The 15,989-nt window shown below is 40.5% G+C and overlaps 24 non-coding genes and 37 pseudogenes across 24 annotated transcripts; all 61 read left to right on the forward strand.

Annotated features, from left to right (window-relative positions):
* Nucleotides 1-41: 41 nt before the first annotated feature.
* Nucleotides 42-160, forward strand: LOC149636622 (5S ribosomal RNA). Its single transcript, XR_016372527.1, has one exon. It is a non-coding gene; the product is annotated as a 5S ribosomal RNA (ribosomal RNA).
* A 131-nt stretch (nucleotides 161-291) lies between these two features.
* Nucleotides 292-410, forward strand: LOC149636623 (5S ribosomal RNA; annotated as a pseudogene).
* Nucleotides 411-541: 131 nt separating this feature from the next.
* On the forward strand, nucleotides 542-660 carry LOC149636624 (5S ribosomal RNA). The gene has a single exon (XR_016372679.1). It is a non-coding gene; the product is annotated as a 5S ribosomal RNA (ribosomal RNA).
* A 132-nt stretch (nucleotides 661-792) lies between these two features.
* On the forward strand, nucleotides 793-911 carry LOC149636625 (5S ribosomal RNA; annotated as a pseudogene).
* A 130-nt stretch (nucleotides 912-1,041) lies between these two features.
* On the forward strand, nucleotides 1,042-1,160 carry LOC149636626 (5S ribosomal RNA; annotated as a pseudogene).
* A 130-nt stretch (nucleotides 1,161-1,290) lies between these two features.
* Nucleotides 1,291-1,409, forward strand: LOC149636627 (5S ribosomal RNA). Its single transcript, XR_016373283.1, has one exon. It is a non-coding gene; the product is annotated as a 5S ribosomal RNA (ribosomal RNA).
* A 131-nt stretch (nucleotides 1,410-1,540) lies between these two features.
* Nucleotides 1,541-1,659, forward strand: LOC149636628 (5S ribosomal RNA). Its single transcript, XR_016373437.1, has one exon. It is a non-coding gene; the product is annotated as a 5S ribosomal RNA (ribosomal RNA).
* A 380-nt stretch (nucleotides 1,660-2,039) lies between these two features.
* Nucleotides 2,040-2,158, forward strand: LOC149636629 (5S ribosomal RNA; annotated as a pseudogene).
* Nucleotides 2,159-2,289: 131 nt separating this feature from the next.
* LOC149636630 (5S ribosomal RNA) lies at nucleotides 2,290-2,408 on the forward strand. Its single transcript, XR_016373534.1, has one exon. It is a non-coding gene; the product is annotated as a 5S ribosomal RNA (ribosomal RNA).
* Nucleotides 2,409-2,539: 131 nt separating this feature from the next.
* Nucleotides 2,540-2,658, forward strand: LOC149636631 (5S ribosomal RNA; annotated as a pseudogene).
* A 131-nt stretch (nucleotides 2,659-2,789) lies between these two features.
* On the forward strand, nucleotides 2,790-2,908 carry LOC149636632 (5S ribosomal RNA; annotated as a pseudogene).
* Nucleotides 2,909-3,039: 131 nt separating this feature from the next.
* Nucleotides 3,040-3,158, forward strand: LOC149636633 (5S ribosomal RNA; annotated as a pseudogene).
* Nucleotides 3,159-3,289: 131 nt separating this feature from the next.
* Nucleotides 3,290-3,408, forward strand: LOC149636634 (5S ribosomal RNA). Its single transcript, XR_016372680.1, has one exon. It is a non-coding gene; the product is annotated as a 5S ribosomal RNA (ribosomal RNA).
* Nucleotides 3,409-3,540: 132 nt separating this feature from the next.
* Nucleotides 3,541-3,659, forward strand: LOC149636635 (5S ribosomal RNA; annotated as a pseudogene).
* Nucleotides 3,660-3,789: 130 nt separating this feature from the next.
* Nucleotides 3,790-3,908, forward strand: LOC149636636 (5S ribosomal RNA; annotated as a pseudogene).
* A 130-nt stretch (nucleotides 3,909-4,038) lies between these two features.
* On the forward strand, nucleotides 4,039-4,157 carry LOC149636637 (5S ribosomal RNA; annotated as a pseudogene).
* Nucleotides 4,158-4,538: 381 nt separating this feature from the next.
* On the forward strand, nucleotides 4,539-4,657 carry LOC149636638 (5S ribosomal RNA). Its single transcript, XR_016373536.1, has one exon. It is a non-coding gene; the product is annotated as a 5S ribosomal RNA (ribosomal RNA).
* A 131-nt stretch (nucleotides 4,658-4,788) lies between these two features.
* On the forward strand, nucleotides 4,789-4,907 carry LOC149636639 (5S ribosomal RNA; annotated as a pseudogene).
* A 131-nt stretch (nucleotides 4,908-5,038) lies between these two features.
* Nucleotides 5,039-5,157, forward strand: LOC149636640 (5S ribosomal RNA; annotated as a pseudogene).
* Nucleotides 5,158-5,288: 131 nt separating this feature from the next.
* Nucleotides 5,289-5,407, forward strand: LOC149636641 (5S ribosomal RNA; annotated as a pseudogene).
* Nucleotides 5,408-5,538: 131 nt separating this feature from the next.
* Nucleotides 5,539-5,657, forward strand: LOC149636642 (5S ribosomal RNA; annotated as a pseudogene).
* Nucleotides 5,658-5,788: 131 nt separating this feature from the next.
* On the forward strand, nucleotides 5,789-5,907 carry LOC149636643 (5S ribosomal RNA; annotated as a pseudogene).
* A 131-nt stretch (nucleotides 5,908-6,038) lies between these two features.
* LOC149636644 (5S ribosomal RNA) lies at nucleotides 6,039-6,157 on the forward strand. The gene has a single exon (XR_016372600.1). It is a non-coding gene; the product is annotated as a 5S ribosomal RNA (ribosomal RNA).
* A 130-nt stretch (nucleotides 6,158-6,287) lies between these two features.
* On the forward strand, nucleotides 6,288-6,406 carry LOC149636645 (5S ribosomal RNA; annotated as a pseudogene).
* Nucleotides 6,407-6,536: 130 nt separating this feature from the next.
* Nucleotides 6,537-6,655, forward strand: LOC149636646 (5S ribosomal RNA). Its single transcript, XR_016372873.1, has one exon. It is a non-coding gene; the product is annotated as a 5S ribosomal RNA (ribosomal RNA).
* A 130-nt stretch (nucleotides 6,656-6,785) lies between these two features.
* LOC149636647 (5S ribosomal RNA) lies at nucleotides 6,786-6,904 on the forward strand (annotated as a pseudogene).
* Nucleotides 6,905-7,035: 131 nt separating this feature from the next.
* LOC149636648 (5S ribosomal RNA) lies at nucleotides 7,036-7,154 on the forward strand. The gene has a single exon (XR_016373434.1). It is a non-coding gene; the product is annotated as a 5S ribosomal RNA (ribosomal RNA).
* Nucleotides 7,155-7,285: 131 nt separating this feature from the next.
* On the forward strand, nucleotides 7,286-7,404 carry LOC149636649 (5S ribosomal RNA; annotated as a pseudogene).
* Nucleotides 7,405-7,535: 131 nt separating this feature from the next.
* On the forward strand, nucleotides 7,536-7,654 carry LOC149636650 (5S ribosomal RNA). Its single transcript, XR_016372855.1, has one exon. It is a non-coding gene; the product is annotated as a 5S ribosomal RNA (ribosomal RNA).
* Nucleotides 7,655-7,785: 131 nt separating this feature from the next.
* Nucleotides 7,786-7,904, forward strand: LOC149636651 (5S ribosomal RNA). Its single transcript, XR_016372681.1, has one exon. It is a non-coding gene; the product is annotated as a 5S ribosomal RNA (ribosomal RNA).
* A 132-nt stretch (nucleotides 7,905-8,036) lies between these two features.
* On the forward strand, nucleotides 8,037-8,155 carry LOC149636652 (5S ribosomal RNA; annotated as a pseudogene).
* Nucleotides 8,156-8,285: 130 nt separating this feature from the next.
* On the forward strand, nucleotides 8,286-8,404 carry LOC149636653 (5S ribosomal RNA; annotated as a pseudogene).
* A 130-nt stretch (nucleotides 8,405-8,534) lies between these two features.
* Nucleotides 8,535-8,653, forward strand: LOC149636654 (5S ribosomal RNA; annotated as a pseudogene).
* A 381-nt stretch (nucleotides 8,654-9,034) lies between these two features.
* Nucleotides 9,035-9,153, forward strand: LOC149636655 (5S ribosomal RNA; annotated as a pseudogene).
* Nucleotides 9,154-9,284: 131 nt separating this feature from the next.
* Nucleotides 9,285-9,403, forward strand: LOC149636656 (5S ribosomal RNA; annotated as a pseudogene).
* A 131-nt stretch (nucleotides 9,404-9,534) lies between these two features.
* On the forward strand, nucleotides 9,535-9,653 carry LOC149636657 (5S ribosomal RNA). Its single transcript, XR_016372426.1, has one exon. It is a non-coding gene; the product is annotated as a 5S ribosomal RNA (ribosomal RNA).
* Nucleotides 9,654-9,785: 132 nt separating this feature from the next.
* LOC149636658 (5S ribosomal RNA) lies at nucleotides 9,786-9,904 on the forward strand (annotated as a pseudogene).
* Nucleotides 9,905-10,035: 131 nt separating this feature from the next.
* LOC149636659 (5S ribosomal RNA) lies at nucleotides 10,036-10,154 on the forward strand (annotated as a pseudogene).
* Nucleotides 10,155-10,285: 131 nt separating this feature from the next.
* Nucleotides 10,286-10,404, forward strand: LOC149636660 (5S ribosomal RNA). Its single transcript, XR_016372427.1, has one exon. It is a non-coding gene; the product is annotated as a 5S ribosomal RNA (ribosomal RNA).
* Nucleotides 10,405-10,535: 131 nt separating this feature from the next.
* On the forward strand, nucleotides 10,536-10,654 carry LOC149636661 (5S ribosomal RNA; annotated as a pseudogene).
* A 131-nt stretch (nucleotides 10,655-10,785) lies between these two features.
* On the forward strand, nucleotides 10,786-10,904 carry LOC149636662 (5S ribosomal RNA; annotated as a pseudogene).
* Nucleotides 10,905-11,035: 131 nt separating this feature from the next.
* LOC149636663 (5S ribosomal RNA) lies at nucleotides 11,036-11,154 on the forward strand. Its single transcript, XR_016373284.1, has one exon. It is a non-coding gene; the product is annotated as a 5S ribosomal RNA (ribosomal RNA).
* Nucleotides 11,155-11,284: 130 nt separating this feature from the next.
* Nucleotides 11,285-11,403, forward strand: LOC149636664 (5S ribosomal RNA; annotated as a pseudogene).
* A 130-nt stretch (nucleotides 11,404-11,533) lies between these two features.
* On the forward strand, nucleotides 11,534-11,652 carry LOC149636665 (5S ribosomal RNA; annotated as a pseudogene).
* A 130-nt stretch (nucleotides 11,653-11,782) lies between these two features.
* On the forward strand, nucleotides 11,783-11,901 carry LOC149636666 (5S ribosomal RNA; annotated as a pseudogene).
* A 131-nt stretch (nucleotides 11,902-12,032) lies between these two features.
* Nucleotides 12,033-12,151, forward strand: LOC149636667 (5S ribosomal RNA). Its single transcript, XR_016372761.1, has one exon. It is a non-coding gene; the product is annotated as a 5S ribosomal RNA (ribosomal RNA).
* A 131-nt stretch (nucleotides 12,152-12,282) lies between these two features.
* LOC149636668 (5S ribosomal RNA) lies at nucleotides 12,283-12,401 on the forward strand (annotated as a pseudogene).
* Nucleotides 12,402-12,531: 130 nt separating this feature from the next.
* On the forward strand, nucleotides 12,532-12,650 carry LOC149636669 (5S ribosomal RNA). Its single transcript, XR_016372874.1, has one exon. It is a non-coding gene; the product is annotated as a 5S ribosomal RNA (ribosomal RNA).
* A 130-nt stretch (nucleotides 12,651-12,780) lies between these two features.
* LOC149636670 (5S ribosomal RNA) lies at nucleotides 12,781-12,899 on the forward strand (annotated as a pseudogene).
* Nucleotides 12,900-13,030: 131 nt separating this feature from the next.
* On the forward strand, nucleotides 13,031-13,149 carry LOC149636671 (5S ribosomal RNA). The gene has a single exon (XR_016373445.1). It is a non-coding gene; the product is annotated as a 5S ribosomal RNA (ribosomal RNA).
* A 131-nt stretch (nucleotides 13,150-13,280) lies between these two features.
* On the forward strand, nucleotides 13,281-13,399 carry LOC149636672 (5S ribosomal RNA). The gene has a single exon (XR_016372428.1). It is a non-coding gene; the product is annotated as a 5S ribosomal RNA (ribosomal RNA).
* A 131-nt stretch (nucleotides 13,400-13,530) lies between these two features.
* Nucleotides 13,531-13,648, forward strand: LOC149636673 (5S ribosomal RNA; annotated as a pseudogene).
* Nucleotides 13,649-13,779: 131 nt separating this feature from the next.
* On the forward strand, nucleotides 13,780-13,898 carry LOC149636674 (5S ribosomal RNA; annotated as a pseudogene).
* A 131-nt stretch (nucleotides 13,899-14,029) lies between these two features.
* LOC149636675 (5S ribosomal RNA) lies at nucleotides 14,030-14,148 on the forward strand. Its single transcript, XR_016372762.1, has one exon. It is a non-coding gene; the product is annotated as a 5S ribosomal RNA (ribosomal RNA).
* A 131-nt stretch (nucleotides 14,149-14,279) lies between these two features.
* Nucleotides 14,280-14,398, forward strand: LOC149636676 (5S ribosomal RNA; annotated as a pseudogene).
* Nucleotides 14,399-14,528: 130 nt separating this feature from the next.
* LOC149636677 (5S ribosomal RNA) lies at nucleotides 14,529-14,647 on the forward strand. Its single transcript, XR_016372875.1, has one exon. It is a non-coding gene; the product is annotated as a 5S ribosomal RNA (ribosomal RNA).
* A 130-nt stretch (nucleotides 14,648-14,777) lies between these two features.
* Nucleotides 14,778-14,896, forward strand: LOC149636678 (5S ribosomal RNA; annotated as a pseudogene).
* Nucleotides 14,897-15,028: 132 nt separating this feature from the next.
* LOC149636679 (5S ribosomal RNA) lies at nucleotides 15,029-15,147 on the forward strand. The gene has a single exon (XR_016373456.1). It is a non-coding gene; the product is annotated as a 5S ribosomal RNA (ribosomal RNA).
* Nucleotides 15,148-15,278: 131 nt separating this feature from the next.
* On the forward strand, nucleotides 15,279-15,397 carry LOC149636680 (5S ribosomal RNA). Its single transcript, XR_016372429.1, has one exon. It is a non-coding gene; the product is annotated as a 5S ribosomal RNA (ribosomal RNA).
* A 130-nt stretch (nucleotides 15,398-15,527) lies between these two features.
* Nucleotides 15,528-15,646, forward strand: LOC149636681 (5S ribosomal RNA). The gene has a single exon (XR_016372876.1). It is a non-coding gene; the product is annotated as a 5S ribosomal RNA (ribosomal RNA).
* A 130-nt stretch (nucleotides 15,647-15,776) lies between these two features.
* Nucleotides 15,777-15,895, forward strand: LOC149636682 (5S ribosomal RNA; annotated as a pseudogene).
* The last annotated feature ends 94 nt before the right edge of the window (nucleotides 15,896-15,989 follow it).

Consider the following 15,989-nt stretch of genomic DNA (forward strand, 5'->3'; position numbering starts at 1 on the left):
GTCAAATTAGTTTTACATTCGAATAACTAACTAAAGTTCTCGGCAACGGCCATATCACGCTGAAAACACCGGTTCTCGTCCGATCACCGAAATTAAGCAGCGTAGAGCGCAGTCAGTACTTGGGAGGGAGACCACTTAGGAACACTGCGTGCCGTTGTCTTTTACAGTGTAGTTTCCTTTTTTAAAATCCACCAGATATGAGAAAAGCAAACAGAGTTTCTTTTTTTTCAAACATGCAGAAGGGTAATTTGTCAAATTAGTTTTAAATTCGAATAACTAACTAAAGATCTCGGCGACGGCCATATCACGCTGAAAACACCGGTTCTCGTCCGATCACCGAAATTAAGCAGCGTTGAGCGCAGTCAGTACTTGGGAGGGAGACCACTTAGGAACACTGCGTGCCATTGTCTTTTACAGTTTAGTTTCCTTTTTTAAAATCCACCAGATATGAGAAAAGCAAACAGAGTTTCTTATCTTTCAAACATGCAGAAGGGTAATTTGTCAAATTAGTTTTAAATTTGAATAACTAACTAAAGTTCTCGGCAACGGCCATATCACGCTGAAAATACCGGTTCTCGTCCGATCACCGAAGTTAAGCAGCGTCGAGCGCAGTCAGTACTTGGGAGGGAGACCACTTAGGAACACTGCGTGCCGTTGTTTTTTACAGTGTAGTTTCCTTTTTTAAAATCCACAAGATATGAGAAAAGCAAACAGAGTTTCTTTTTTTTTCCAACATGCAGAAGGGTAATTTGTCAAATTAGTTTTAAATTCGAATAACTAAGTAAAGTTCTCGGCAACGGCCATATCACGCTGAAAACACGGGTTCTCGTCCGATCACCGAAATTAAGCAGCGTCAAGCGCAGTCAGTACTTGGGAGGGAGACCACTTAGGAACACTGCGTGCCGTTGTCTTTTACAGTTTAGTTTCCATTTTTATAATCCACCAGATATGAGAAAAGCAAACAGAGTTTCTTTTTTTCAAACATGCAGAAGGGTAATTTGTCAAATTAGTTTTAAATTCGAATAACTAACTAAAGATCTCGGCGACGACAATATCACGCTGAAAACACCGGTTCTCGTCCGATCACCGAAATTAAGCAGCGTCAAGCGAAGTCAGTACTTGGGAGGGAGAACAATTAGGAACACTGCGTGCCGTTGTCTTTTACAGTGTATTTTCCTTTTTAAAATCCACCAGATATGAGAAAAGCAAACAGAGTTTCTTTTTTTTCAAACATGCAGAAGGGTAATTTGTCAAATTAGTTTTAAATTCGAATAACTAACTAAAGTTCTCGGCAACGGCCATATCACGCTGAAAACACCGGTTCTCGTCCGATCACCGAAGTTAAGCAGCGTCGAGCGCAGTCAGTACTTGGGAGGGAGACCACTTAGGAACACTGCGTGCCGTTGTCTTTTACAGTTTAGTTTCCTTTTTTATAATCCACCAGATGTGAGAAAAGCAAACAGAGTTTCTTATCTTTCAAACATGCAGAAGGGTAATTTGTCAAATTAGTTTTAAATTTGAATAACTAACTAAAGTTCTCGGCAACGGCCATATCACGCTGAAAACACCGGTTCTCGTCCGATCACCGAAGTTAAGCAGCGTAGAGCGCAGTCAGTACTTGGGAGGGAGACCACTTAGGAACACTGCGTGCCGTTGTTTTTTACAGTGTAGTTTCCTTTTTTAAAATCCACAAGATATGAGAAAAGCAAACAGAGTTTCTTTTTTTTCAAACATGCAGAAGGGTAATTTGTCAAATTAGTTTTAATTTCGAATAACTAACTAAAGATCTCGGCGACGACAATATCACGCTGAAAACACCGGTTCTCGTCCGATCACCGAAATTAAGCAGCGTCAAGCGCAGTCAGTACTTGGGAGGGAGAAACATTAGGAACACTGCTAGCCGTTGTCTTTTACAGTGTATTTTCCTTTTTAAAATCCACCAGATATGAGAAAAGCAAACAGAGTTTCTTTTTTTTCCAACATGCAGAAGGGTAATTTGTCAAATTAGTTTTAAATTCGAATAACTAAGTAAAGTTCTCGGCAACGGCCATATCACGCTGAAAACACCGTTTCTCGTCCGATCACCGAAATTAAGCAGCGTCAAGCGCAGTCAGTACTTGGGAGGGAGACCACTTAGGAACACTGCGTGCCGTTGTCTTTTACAGTGTAGTTTCCTTTTTTAAAATCCACCAGATATGAGAAAAGCAAACAGACTTTCTTTTTTTTCAAACATGCAGAAGGGTTATTTGTCAAATTAGTTTTACATTCGAATAACTAACTAAAGTTCTCGGCAACGGCCATATCACGCTGAAAACACCGGTTCTCGTCCGATCACCGAAGTTAAGCAGCGTCGAGCGCAGTCAGTACTTGGGAGGGAGACCACTTAGGAACACTGCGCGCCGTTGTCTTTTACAGTGTAGTTTCCTTTTTTAAAATCCACCAGATATGAGAAAAGCAAACAGAGTTTCTTATCTTTCAAACATGAAGAAGGGTAATTTGTCAAATTAGTATTAAATTCGAATAACTAACTAAAGTTCTCGGCAACGGCCATATCACGCTGAAAACACCGGTTCTCGTCCGATCACCGAAATTAAGCAGCGTCAAGCGCAGTCAGTACTTGGGAGGGAGACCACTTAGGAACACTGCGTGCCGTTGTCTTTTACAGTTTAGTTTCCTTTTTTAAAATACACCAGATATGAGAAAAGCAAACAGAGTTTCTTATCTTTCAAACATGCAGAAGGGTAATTTGTCAAATTAGTTTTAAATTCGAATAACTAACTAAAGATCTCGGCGACGGCCATATCACGCTGAAAACACCGGTTCTCGTCCTATCACCGAAATTAAGCAGCGTTGAGCACAGTCAGTACTTGGGAGGGAGACCACTTAGGAACACTGCGTGCCATTGTCTTTTACAGTTTAGTTTCCTTTTTTAAAATCCACCAGATATGAGAAAAGCAAACAGAGTTTCTTATCTTTCAAACATGCAGAAGGGTAATTTGTCAAATTAGTTTTAAATTCGAATAACTAACTAAAGATCTCGGCGACGGCCATATCACGCTGAAAACACCGGTTCTCGTCCGATCACCGAAATTAAGCAGCGTTGAGCGCAGTCAGTACTTGGGAGGGAGACCACTTAGGAACACTGCGTGCCATTGTCTTTTACAGTTTAGTTTCCTTTTTTAAAATCCACCAGATATGAGAAAAGCAAACAGAGTTTCTTATCTTTCAAACATGCAGAAGGGTAATTTGTCAAATTAGTTTTAAATTTGAATAACTAACTAAAGTTCTCGGCAACGGCCATATCACGCTGAAAATACCGGTTCTCGTCCGATCACCGAAGTTAAGCAGCGTCGAGCGCAGTCAGTACTTGGGAGGGAGACCACTTAGGAACACTGCGTGCCGTTGTTTTTTACAGTGTAGTTTCCTTTTTTAAAATCCACAAGATATGAGAAAAGCAAACAGAGTTTCTTTTTTTTTCCAACATGCAGAAGGGTAATTTGTCAAATTAGTTTTAAATTCGAATAACTAAGTAAAGTTCTCGGCAACGGCCATATCACGCTGAAAACACCGGTTCTCGTCCGATCACCGAAATTAAGCAGCGTCAAGCGCAGTCAGTACTTGGGAGGGAGACCACTTAGGAACACTGCGTGCCGTTGTCTTTTACAGTTTAGTTTCCTTTTTTATAATCCACCAGATATGAGAAAAGCAAACAGAGTTTCTTTTTTTCAAACATGCAGAAGGGTAATTTGTCAAATTAGTTTTAAATTCGAATAACTAACTAAAGATCTCGGCGACGACAATATCACGCTGAAAACACCGGTTCTCGTCCGATCACCGAAATTAAGCAGCGTCAAGCGAAGTCAGTACTTGGGAGGGAGAACAATTAGGAACACTGCGTGCCGTTGTCTTTTACAGTGTATTTTCCTTTTTAAAATCCACCAGATATGAGAAAAGCAAACAGAGTTTCGTTTTTTTCAAACATGCAGAAGGGTTATTTGTCAAATTAGTTTTACATTCGAATAACTAACTAAAGTTCTCGGCAACGGCCATATCACGCTGAAAACACCGGTTCTCGTCCGATCACCGAAATTAAGCAGCGTCAAGCGCAGTCAGTACTTGGGAGGGAGACCACTTAGGAACACTGCGTGCCGTTGTCTTTTACAGTTTAGTTTCCTTTTTTATAATCCACCAGATATGAGAAAAGCAAACAGAGTTTCTTTTTTTTCAAACATGCAGAAGGGTAATTTGTCAAATTAGTTTTAATTTCGAATAACTAACTAAAGATCTCGGCGACGACAATATCACGCTGAAAACACCGGTTCTCGTCCGATCACCGAAATTAAGCAGCGTCAAGCGCAGTCAGTACTTGGGAGGGAGAAACATTAGGAACACTGCTAGCCGTTGTCTTTTACAGTGTATTTTCCTTTTTAAAATCCACCAGATATGAGAAAAGCAAACAGAGTTTCTTTTTTTTTCAAACATGCAGAAGGGTTATTTGTCAAATTAGTTTTACATTCGAATAACTAACTAAAGTTCTCGGCAACGGCCATATCACGCTGAAAACACCGGTTCTCGTCCGATCACCGAAGTTAAGCAGCGTCGAGCGCAGTCAGTACTTGGGAGGGAGACCACTTAGGAACACTGCGCGCCGTTGTCTTTTACAGTGTAGTTTCCTTTTTTAAAATCCACCAGATATGAGAAAAGCAAACAGAGTTTCTTATCTTTCAAACATGAAGAAGGGTAATTTGTCAAATTAGTATTAAATTCGAATAACTAACTAAAGTTCTCGGCAACGGCCATATCACGCTGAAAACACCGGTTCTCGTCCGATCACCGAAATTAAGCAGCGTCGAGCGCAGTCAGTACTTGGGAGGGAGACCACTTAGGAACACTGCGTGCCATTGTCTTTTACAGTTTAGTTTCCTTTTTTAAAATCCACCAGATATGAGAAAAGCAAACAGAGTTTCTTATCTTTCAAACATGCAGAAGGGTAATTTGTCAAATTAGTTTTAAATTCGAATAACTAACTAAAGATCTCGGCGACGGCCATATCACGCTGAAAACACCGGTTCTCGTCCGATCACCGAAATTAAGCAGCGTTGAGCGCAGTCAGTACTTGGGAGGGAGACCACTTAGGAACACTGCGTGCCATTGTCTTTTACAGTTTAGTTTCCTTTTTTAAAATCCACCAGATATGAGAAAAGCAAACAGAGTTTCTTATCTTTCAAACATGCAGAAGGGTAATTTGTCAAATTAGTTTTAAATTCGAATAACTAACTAAAGTTCTCGGCAACGGCCATATCACGCTGAAAATACCGGTTCTCGTCCGATCACCGAAGTTAAGCAGCGTCGAGAGCAGTCAGTACTTGGGAGGGAGACCACTTAGGAACACTGCGTGCCGTTGTCTTTTACAGTGTAGTTTCCTTTTTTAAAATCCACCAGATATGAGAAAAGCAAACAGAGTTTCTTATCTTTCAAACATGAAGAAGGGTAATTTGTCAAATTAGTATTAAATTCGAATAACTAACTAAAGTTCTCGGCAACGGCCATATCACGCTGAAAACTACGGTTCTCGTCCGATCACCGAAATTAAGCAGCGTCAAGCGCAGTCAGTACTTGGGAGGGAGACCACTTAGGAACACTGCGTGCCGTTGTCTTTTACAGTTTAGTTTCCTTTTTTAAAATCCACCAGATATGAGAAAAGCAAACAGAGTTTCTTATCTTTCAAACATGCAGAAGGGTAATTTGTCAAATTAGTTTTAAATTCGAATAACTAACTAAAGATCTCGGCGACGGCCATATCACGCTGAAAACACCGGTTCTCGTCCGATCACCGAAATTAAGCAGCGTTGAGCGCAGTCAGTACTTGGGAGGGAGACCACTTAGGAACACTGCGTGCCATTGTCTTTTACAGTTTAGTTTCCTTTTTTAAAATCCACCAGATATGAGAAAAGCAAACAGAGTTTCATTTTTTTCAAACATGCAGAAGGGTAATTTGTCAAATTAGTTTTAAATTTGAATAACTAACTAAAGTTCTCGGCAACGGCCATATCGCGCTGAAAACACCGGTTCTCGTCCGATCACCGAAGTTAAGCAGCGTCGAGCGCAGTCAGTACTTGGGAGGGAGACCACTTAGGAACACTGCGTGCCGTTGTCTTTTACAGTGTAGTTTCCTTTTTTAAATCCACCAGATATGAGAAAAGCAAACAGATTTTCTTATCTTTCAAACATGAAGAAGGGTAATTTGTCAAATTAGTTTTAAATTCGAATAACTAACTAAAGATCTCGGCGACGGCCATATCACGCTGAAAACACCGGTTCTCGTCCGATCACCGAAATTAAGCAGCGTCAAGCGCAGTCAGTACTTGGGAGGGAGACCAATTAGGAACACTGCGTGCCGTTGTCTTTTACAGTGTAGTTTCCTTTTTTAAAATCCACCAGATATGAGAAAAGCAAACAGAGTTTCTTTTTTTCAAACATGCAGAAGGGTAATTTGTAAAATTAGTTTTAAATTCGAATAACTAACTAAAGTTCTCGGCAACGGCCATATCACGCTGAAAACACCGGTTCTCGTCCGATCACCGAAGTTAAGCAGCGTAGAGCGCAGTCAGTACTTGGGAGGGAGACCACTTAGGAACACTGCGTGCCATTGACTTTTACAGTTTAGTTTCCTTTTTAAAATCCACCAGATATGAGAAAAGCAAACAGATTTTCTTTTTTTTCAAACATGCAGAAGGGTAATTTGTCAAATTAGTTTTAAATTTGAATAACTAACTAAAGATCTCGGCGACGGCCATATCACGCTGAAAACACCGGTTCTCGTCCGATCACCGAAATTAAGCAGCGTCAAGCGCAGTCAGTACTTGGGAGGGAGACCACTTAGGAACACTGCGTGCCGTTGTCTTTTACAGTTTAGTTTCCTTTTTTATAATCCACCAGATATGAGAAAAGCAAACAGAGTTTCTTTTTTTTCAAACATGCAGAAGGGTAATTTGTCAAATTAGTTTTAAATTTGAATAACTAACTAAAGCTCTGGGCAACGGCCATATCACGCTGAAAACACCGGTTCTCGTCCGATCACCGAAGTTAAGCAGCGTAGAGCGCAGTCAGTACTTGGGAGGGAGACCACTTAGGAACACTGCGTGCCGTTGTCTTTTACAGTTTAGTTTCCTTTTTTATAATCCACCAGATATGAGAAAAGCAAACAGAGTTTCTTTTTTTTCAAACATGCAGAAGGGTAATTTGTCAAATTAGTTTTAAATTTGAATAACTAACTAAAGTTCTCGGCAACGGCCATATCACGCAGAAAACACCGGTTCTCGTCCGATCACCGAAATTAAGCAGCGTTGAGCGCAGTCAGTACTTGGGAGGGAGACCACTTAGGAACACTGCGTGCCATTGTCTTTTACAGTTTAGTTTCCTTTTTTAAAATCCACCAGATATGAGAAAAGCAAACAGAGTTTCTTATCTTTCAAACATGCAGAAGGGTAATTTGTCAAATTAGTTTTAAATTCGAATAACTAACTAAAGATCTCGGCGACGGCCATATCACGCTGAAAACACCGGTTCTCGTCCGATCACCGAAATTAAGCAGCGTTGAGCGCAGTCAGTACTTGGGAGGGAGACCACTTAGGAACACTGCGTGCCGTTGTCTTTTACAGTTTAGTTTCCTTTTTTAAAATCCACCAGATATGAGAAAAGCAAACAGAGTTTCTTATCTTTCAAACATGCAGAAGGGTAATTTGTCAAATTAGTTTTAAATTTGAATAACTAACTAAAGTTCTCGGCAACGGCCATATCACGCTGAAAATACCGGTTCTCGTCCGATCACCGAAGTTAAGCAGCGTCGAGCGCAGTCAGTACTTGGGAGGGAGACCACTTAGGAACACTGCGTGCCGTTGTTTTTTACAGTGTAGTTTCCTTTTTTAAAATCCACAAGATATGAGAAAAGCAAACAGAGTTTCTTTTTTTTTCCAACATGCAGAAGGGTAATTTGTCAAATTAGTTTTAAATTCGAATAACTAAGTAAAGTTCTCGGCAACGGCCATATCACGCTGAAAACACCGGTTCTCGTCCGATCACCGAAATTAAGCAGCGTCAAGCGCAGTCAGTACTTGGGAGGGAGACCACTTAGGAACACTGCGTGCCGTTGTCTTTTACAGTTTAGTTTCCTTTTTTATAATCCACCAGATATGAGAAAAGCAAACAGAGTTTCTTTTTTTCAAACATGCAGAAGGGTAATTTGTCAAATTAGTTTTAAATTCGAATAACTAACTAAAGATCTCGGCGACGACAATATCACGCTGAAAACACCGGTTCTCGTCCGATCACCGAAATTAAGCAGCGTCAAGCGAAGTCAGTACTTGGGAGGGAGAACAATTAGGAACACTGCGTGCCGTTGTCTTTTACAGTGTATTTTCCTTTTTAAAATCCACCAGATATGAGAAAAGCAAACAGAGTTTCTTTTTTTTCAAACATGCAGAAGGGTTATTTGTCAAATTAGTTTTACATTCGAATAACTAACTAAAGTTCTCGGCAACGGCCATATCACGCTGAAAACACCGGTTCTCGTCCGATCACCGAAATTAAGCAGCGTCAAGCGCAGTCAGTACTTGGGAGGGAGACCACTTAGGAACACTGCGTGCCGTTGTCTTTTACAGTTTAGTTTCCTTTTTTATAATCCACCAGATATGAGAAAAGCAAACAGAGTTTCTTTTTTTTCAAACATGCAGAAGGGTAATTTGTCAAATTAGTTTTAATTTCGAATAACTAACTAAAGATCTCGGCGACGACAATATCACGCTGAAAACACCGGTTCTCGTCCGATCACCGAAATTAAGCAGCGTCAAGCGCAGTCAGTACTTGGGAGGGAGAAACATTAGGAACACTGCTAGCCGTTGTCTTTTACAGTGTATTTTCCTTTTTAAAATCCACCAGATATGAGAAAAGCAAACAGAGTTTCTTTTTTTTTCAAACATGCAGAAGGGTTATTTGTCAAATTAGTTTTACATTCGAATAACTAACTAAAGTTCTCGGCAACGGCCATATCACTCTGAAAACACCGGTTCTCGTCCGATCACCGAAATTAAGCAGCGTCGAGCGCAGTCAGTACTTGGGAGGGAGACCACTTAGGAACACTGCGTGCCATTGTCTTTTACAGTTTAGTTTCCTTTTTTAAAATCCACCAGATATGAGAAAAGCAAACAGAGTTTCTTATCTTTCAAACATGCAGAAGGGTAATTTGTCAAATTAGTTTTAAATTCGAATAACTAACTAAAGATCTCGGCGACGGCCATATCACGCTGAAAACACCGGTTCTCGTCCGATCACCGAAATTAAGCAGCGTTGAGCGCAGTCAGTACTTGGGAGGGAGACCACTTAGGAACACTGCGTGCCATTGTCTTTTACAGTTTAGTTTCCTTTTTTAAAATCCACCATATATGAGAAAAGCAAACAGAGTTTCTTATCTTTCAAACATGCAGAAGGGTAATTTGTCAAATTAGTTTTAAATTCGAATAACTAACTAAAGTTCTCGGCAACGGCCATATCACGCTGAAAATACCGGTTCTCGTCCGATCACCGAAGTTAAGCAGCGTCGAGCGCAGTCAGTACTTGGGAGGGAGACCACTTAGGAACACTGCGTGCCGTTGTCTTTTACAGTGTAGTTTCCTTTTTTAAAATCCACCAGATATGAGAAAAGCAAACAGAGTTTCTTTTTTTTTCAAACATGCAGAAGGGTTATTTGTCAAATTAGTTTTACATTCGAATAACTAACTAAAGTTCTCGGCAACGGCCATATCACTCTGAAAACACCGGTTCTCGTCCGATCACCGAAATTAAGCAGCGTCGAGCGCAGTCAGTACTTGGGAGGGAGACCACTTAGGAACACTGCGTGCCATTGTCTTTTACAGTTTAGTTTCCTTTTTTAAAATCCACCAGATATGAGAAAAGCAAACAGAGTTTCTTATCTTTCAAACATGCAGAAGGGTAATTTGTCAAATTAGTTTTAAATTCGAATAACTAACTAAAGATCTCGGCGACGGCCATATCACGCTGAAAACACCGGTTCTCGTCCGATCACCGAAATTAAGCAGCGTTGAGCGCAGTCAGTACTTGGGAGGGAGACCACTTAGGAACACTGCGTGCCATTGTCTTTTACAGTTTAGTTTCCTTTTTTAAAATCCACCATATATGAGAAAAGCAAACAGAGTTTCTTATCTTTCAAACATGCAGAAGGGTAATTTGTCAAATTAGTTTTAAATTCGAATAACTAACTAAAGTTCTCGGCAACGGCCATATCACGCTGAAAATACCGGTTCTCGTCCGATCACCGAAGTTAAGCAGCGTCGAGCGCAGTCAGTACTTGGGAGGGAGACCACTTAGGAACACTGCGTGCCGTTGTCTTTTACAGTGTAGTTTCCTTTTTTAAAATCCACCAGATATGAGAAAAGCAAACAGAGTTTCTTATCTTTCAAACATGAAGAAGGGTAATTTGTCAAATTAGTATTAAATTCGAATAACTAACTAAAGTTCTCGGCAACGGCCATATCACGCTGAAAACACCGGTTCTCGTCCGATCACCGAAATTAAGCAGCGTCAAGCGCAGTCAGTACTTGGGAGGGAGACCACTTAGGAACACTGCGTGCCGTTGTCTTTTACAGTTTAGTTTCCTTTTTTAAAATCCACCAGATATGAGAAAAGCAAACAGAGTTTCTTATCTTTCAAACATGCAGAAGGGTAATTTGTCAAATTAGTTTTAAATTCGAATAACTAACTAAAGATCTCGGCGACGGCCATATCACGCTGAAAACACCGGTTCTCGTCCGATCACCGAAATTAAGCAGCGTTGAGCGCAGTCAGTACTTGGGAGGGAGACCACTTAGGAACACTGCGTGCCATTGTCTTTTACAGTTTAGTTTCCTTTTTTAAAATCCACCAGATATGAGAAAAGCAAACAGAGTTTCATTTTTTTCAAACATGCAGAAGGGTAATTTGTCAAATTAGTTTTAAATTTGAATAACTAACTAAAGTCCTCGGCAACGGCCATATCACGCTGAAAACACCGGTTCTCGTCCGATCACCGAAGTTAAGCAGCGTCGAGCGCAGTCAGTACTTGGGAGGGAGACCACTTAGGAACACTGCGTGCCGTTGTCTTTTACAGTGTAGTTTCCTTTTTTAAATCCACCAGATATGAGAAAAGCAAACAGATTTTCTTATCTTTCAAACATGAAGAAGGGTAATTTGTCAAATTAGTTTTAAATTCGAATAACTAACTAAAGATCTCGGCGACGGCCATATCACGCTGAAAACACCGGTTCTCGTCCGATCACCGAAATTAAGCAGCGTCAAGCGCAGTCAGTACTTGGGAGGGAGACCAATTAGGAACACTGCGTGCCGTTGTCTTTTACAGTGTAGTTTCCTTTTTTAAAATCCACCAGATATGAGAAAAGCAAACAGAGTTTCTTTTTTTCAAACATGCAGAAGGGTAATTTGTAAAATTAGTTTTAAATTCGAATAACTAACTAAAGTTCTCGGCAACGGCCATATCACGCTGAAAACACCGGTTCTCGTCCGATCACCGAAGTTAAGCAGCGTAGAGCGCAGTCAGTAATTGGGAGGGAGACCACTTAGGAACACTGCGTGCCATTGACTTTTACAGTTTAGTTTCCTTTTTAAAATCCACCAGATATGAGAAAAGCAAACAGATTTTCTTTTTTTTCAAACATGCAGAAGGGTAATTTGTCAAATTAGTTTTAAATTTGAATAACTAACTAAAGATCTCGGCGACGGGCATATCACGCTGAAAACACCGGTTCTCGTCCGATCACCGAAATTAAGCAGCGTCAAGCGCAGTCAGTACTTGGGAGGGAGACCACTTAGGAACACTGCGTGCCGTTGTCTTTTACAGTTTAGTTTCCTTTTTTATAATCCACCAGATATGAGAAAAGCAAACAGAGTTTCTTTTTTTTCAAACATGCAGAAGGGTAATTTGTCAAATTAGTTTTAAATTTGAATAACTAACTAAAGTTCTCGGCAACGGCCATATCACGCAGAAAACACCGGTTCTCGTCCGATCACCGAAGTTAAGCAGCGTAGAACGCAGTCAGTACTTGGGAGGGAGACCACTTAGGAACACTGCGTGCCGTTGTCTTTTACAGTTTAGTTTCCTTTTTTAAAATCCACCAGATATGAGAAAAGCAAACAGAGTTTCTTATCTTTCAAACATGCAGAAGGGTAATTTGTCAAATTAGTTTTAAATTCGAATAACTAACTAAAGATCTCGGCGACGGCCATATCACGCTGAAAACACCGGTTCTCGTCCGATCACCGAAATTAAGCAGCGTCAAGCGCAGTCAGTACTTGGGAGGGAGACCAATTAGGAACACTGCGTGCCGTTGTCTTTTACAGTGTAGTTTCCTTTTTTAAAATCCACCAGATATGAGAAAAGCAAACAGAGTTTCTTTTTTTCAAACATGCAGAAGGGTAATTTGTAAAATTAGTTTTAAATTCGAATAACTAACTAAAGTTCTCGGCAACGGCCATATCACGCTGAAAACACCGGTTCTCGTCCGATCACCGAAGTTAAGCAGCGTAGAGCGCAGTCAGTACTTGGGAGGGAGACCACTTAGGAACACTGCGTGCCATTGACTTTTACAGTTTAGTTTCCTTTTTAAAATCCACCAGATATGAGAAAAGCAAACAGATTTTCTTTTTTTTCAAACATGCAGAAGGGTAATTTGTCAAATTAGTTTTAAATTTGAATAACTAACTAAAGATCTCGGCGACGGCCATATCACGCTGAAAACACCGGTTCTCGTCCGATCACCGAAATTAAGCAGCGTCAAGCGCAGTCAGTACTTGGGAGGGAGACCACTTAGGAACACTGCGTGCCGTTGTCTTTTACAGTTTAGTTTCCTTTTTTATAATCCACCAGATATGTGAAAAGCAAACAGAGTTTCTTTTTTTTCAAACATGCAGAAGGGTAATTTGTCAAATTAGTTTTAAATTTGAATAACTAACTAAAGCTCTGGGCAACGGCCATATCACGCTGAAAACACCGGTTCTCGTCCGATCACCGAAGTTAAGCAGCGTAGAGCGCAGTCAGTACTTGGGAGGGAGACCACTTAGGAACACTGCGTGCCGTTGTCTTTTACAGTTTAGTTTCCTTTTTTAAAATCCACCATATATGAGAAAAGCAAACAGAGTTTCTTATCTTTCAAACATGCAGAAGGGTAATTTGTCAAATTAGTTTTAAATTCGAATAACTAACTAAAGTTCTCGGCAACGGCCATATCACGCTGAAAATACCGGTTCTCGTCCGATCACCGAAGTTAAGCAGCGTCGAGCGCAGTCAGTACTTGGGAGGGAGACCACTTAGGAACACTGCGTGCCGTTGTCTTTTACAGTGTAGTTTCCTTTTTTAAAATCCACCAGATATGAGAAAAGCAAACAGAGTTTCTTATCTTTCAAACATGAAGAAGGGTAATTTGTCAAATTAGTATTAAATTCGAATAACTAACTAAAGTTCTCGGCAACGGCCATATCACGCTGAAAACACCGGTTCTCGTCCGATCACCGAAATTAGCAGCGTCAAGCGCAGTCAGTACTTGGGAGGGAGACCACTTAGGAACACTGCGTGCCGTTGTCTTTTACAGTTTAGTTTCCTTTTTTAAAATCCACCAGATATGAGAAAAGCAAACAGAGTTTCTTATCTTTCAAACATGCAGAAGGGTAATTTGTCAAATTAGTTTTAAATTCGAATAACTAACTAAAGATCTCGGCGACGTGCATATCACGCTGAAAACACCGGTTCTCGTCCGATCACCGAAATTAAGCAGCGTCAAGCGCAGTCAGTACTTGGGAGGGAGACCACTTAGGAACACTGCGTGCCGTTGTCTTTTACAGTTTAGTTTCCTTTTTTATAATCCACCAGATATGAGAAAAGCAAACAGAGTTTCTTTTTTTTCAAACATGCAGAAGGGTAATTTGTCAAATTAGTTTTAAATTTGAATAACTAACTAAAGTTCTCGGCAACGGCCATATCACGCAGAAAACACCGGTTCTCGTCCGATCACCGAAGTTAAGCAGCGTAGAACGCAGTCAGTACTTGGGAGGGAGACCACTTAGGAACACTGCGTGCCGTTGTCTTTTACAGTTTAGTTTCCTTTTTTAAAATCCACCAGATATGAGAAAAGCAAACAGAGTTTCTTATCTTTCAAACATGCAGAAGGGTAATTTGTCAAATTAGTTTTAAATTCGAATAACTAACTAAAGATCTCGGCGACGGCCATATCACGCTGAAAACACCGGTTCTCGTCCGATCACCGAAATTAAGCAGCGTCAAGCGCAGTCAGTACTTGGGAGGGAGACCAATTAGGAACACTGCGTGCCGTTGTCTTTTACAGTGTAGTTTCCTTTTTTAAAATCCACCAGATATGAGAAAAGCAAACAGAGTTTCTTTTTTTCAAACATGCAGAAGGGTAATTTGTAAAATTAGTTTTAAATTCGAATAACTAACTAAAGTTCTCGGCAACGGCCATATCACGCTGAAAACACCGGTTCTCGTCCGATCACCGAAGTTAAGCAGCGTAGAGCGCAGTCAGTACTTGGGAGGGAGACCACTTAGGAACACTGCGTGCCATTGACTTTTACAGTTTAGTTTCCTTTTTAAAATCCACCAGATATGAGAAAAGCAAACAGATTTTCTTTTTTTTCAAACATGCAGAAGGGTAATTTGTCAAATTAGTTTTAAATTTGAATAACTAACTAAAGATCTCGGCGACGGCCATATCACGCTGAAAACACCGGTTCTCGTCCGATCACCGAAATTAAGCAGCGTCAAGCGCAGTCAGTACTTGGGAGGGAGACCACTTAGGAACACTGCGTGCCGTTGTCTTTTACAGTTTAGTTTCCTTTTTTATAATCCACCAGATATGAGAAAAGCAAACAGAGTTTCTTTTTTTTTCAAACATGCAGAAGGGTAATTTGTCAAATTAGTTTTAAATTTGAATAACTAACTAAAGCTCTGGGCAACGGCCATATCACGCTGAAAACACCGGTTCTCGTCCGATCACCGAAGTTAAGCAGCGTAGAGCGCAGTCAGTACTTGGGAGGGAGACCACTTAGGAACACTGCGTGCCGTTGTCTTTTACAGTTTAGTTTCCTTTTTTAAAATCCACCATATATGAGAAAAGCAAACAGAGTTTCTTATCTTTCAAACATGCAGAAGGGTAATTTGTCAAATTAGTTTTAAATTCGAATAACTAACTAAAGTTCTCGGCAACGGCCATATCACGCTGAAAATACCGGTTCTCGTCCGATCACCGAAGTTAAGCAGCGTCGAGCGCAGTCAGTACTTGGGAGGGAGACCACTTAGGAACACTGCGTGCCGTTGTCTTTTACAGTGTAGTTTCCTTTTTTAAAATCCACCAGATATGAGAAAAGCAAACAGAGTTTCTTTTTTTCAAACATGCAGAAGGGTAATTTGTAAAATTAGTTTTAAATTCGAATAACTAACTAAAGTTCTCGGCAACGGCCATATCACGCTGAAAACACCGGTTCTCGTCCGATCACCGAAGTTAAGCAGCGTAGAGCGCAGTCAGTACTTGGGAGGGAGACCACTTAGGAACACTGCGTGCCATTGACTTTTACAGTTTAGTTTCCTTTTTAAAATCCACCAGATATGAGAAAAGCAAACAGATTTTCTTTTTTTTCAAACATGCAGAAGGGTAATTTGTCAAATTAGTTTTAAATTTGAATAACTAACTAAAGATCTCGGCGACGGCCATATCACGCTGAAAACACCGGTTCTCGTCCGATCACCGAAATTAAGCAGCGTCAAGCGCAGTCAGTACTTGGGAGGGAGACCACTTAGGAACACTGCGTGCCGTTGTCTTTTACAGTTTAGTTTCCTTTTTTATAATCCACCAGATATGAGAAAAGCAAACAGAGTTTCTTTTTTTTTCAAACATGCAGAAGGGTAATTTGTC

Source organism: Phalangium opilio, unplaced genomic scaffold, assembly GCF_054372755.1.
Source record: "Phalangium opilio isolate 3A_F unplaced genomic scaffold, DU_Popi_V2 ptg000095l_1, whole genome shotgun sequence".
NCBI lineage: Eukaryota > Metazoa > Arthropoda > Arachnida > Opiliones > Phalangiidae > Phalangium > Phalangium opilio.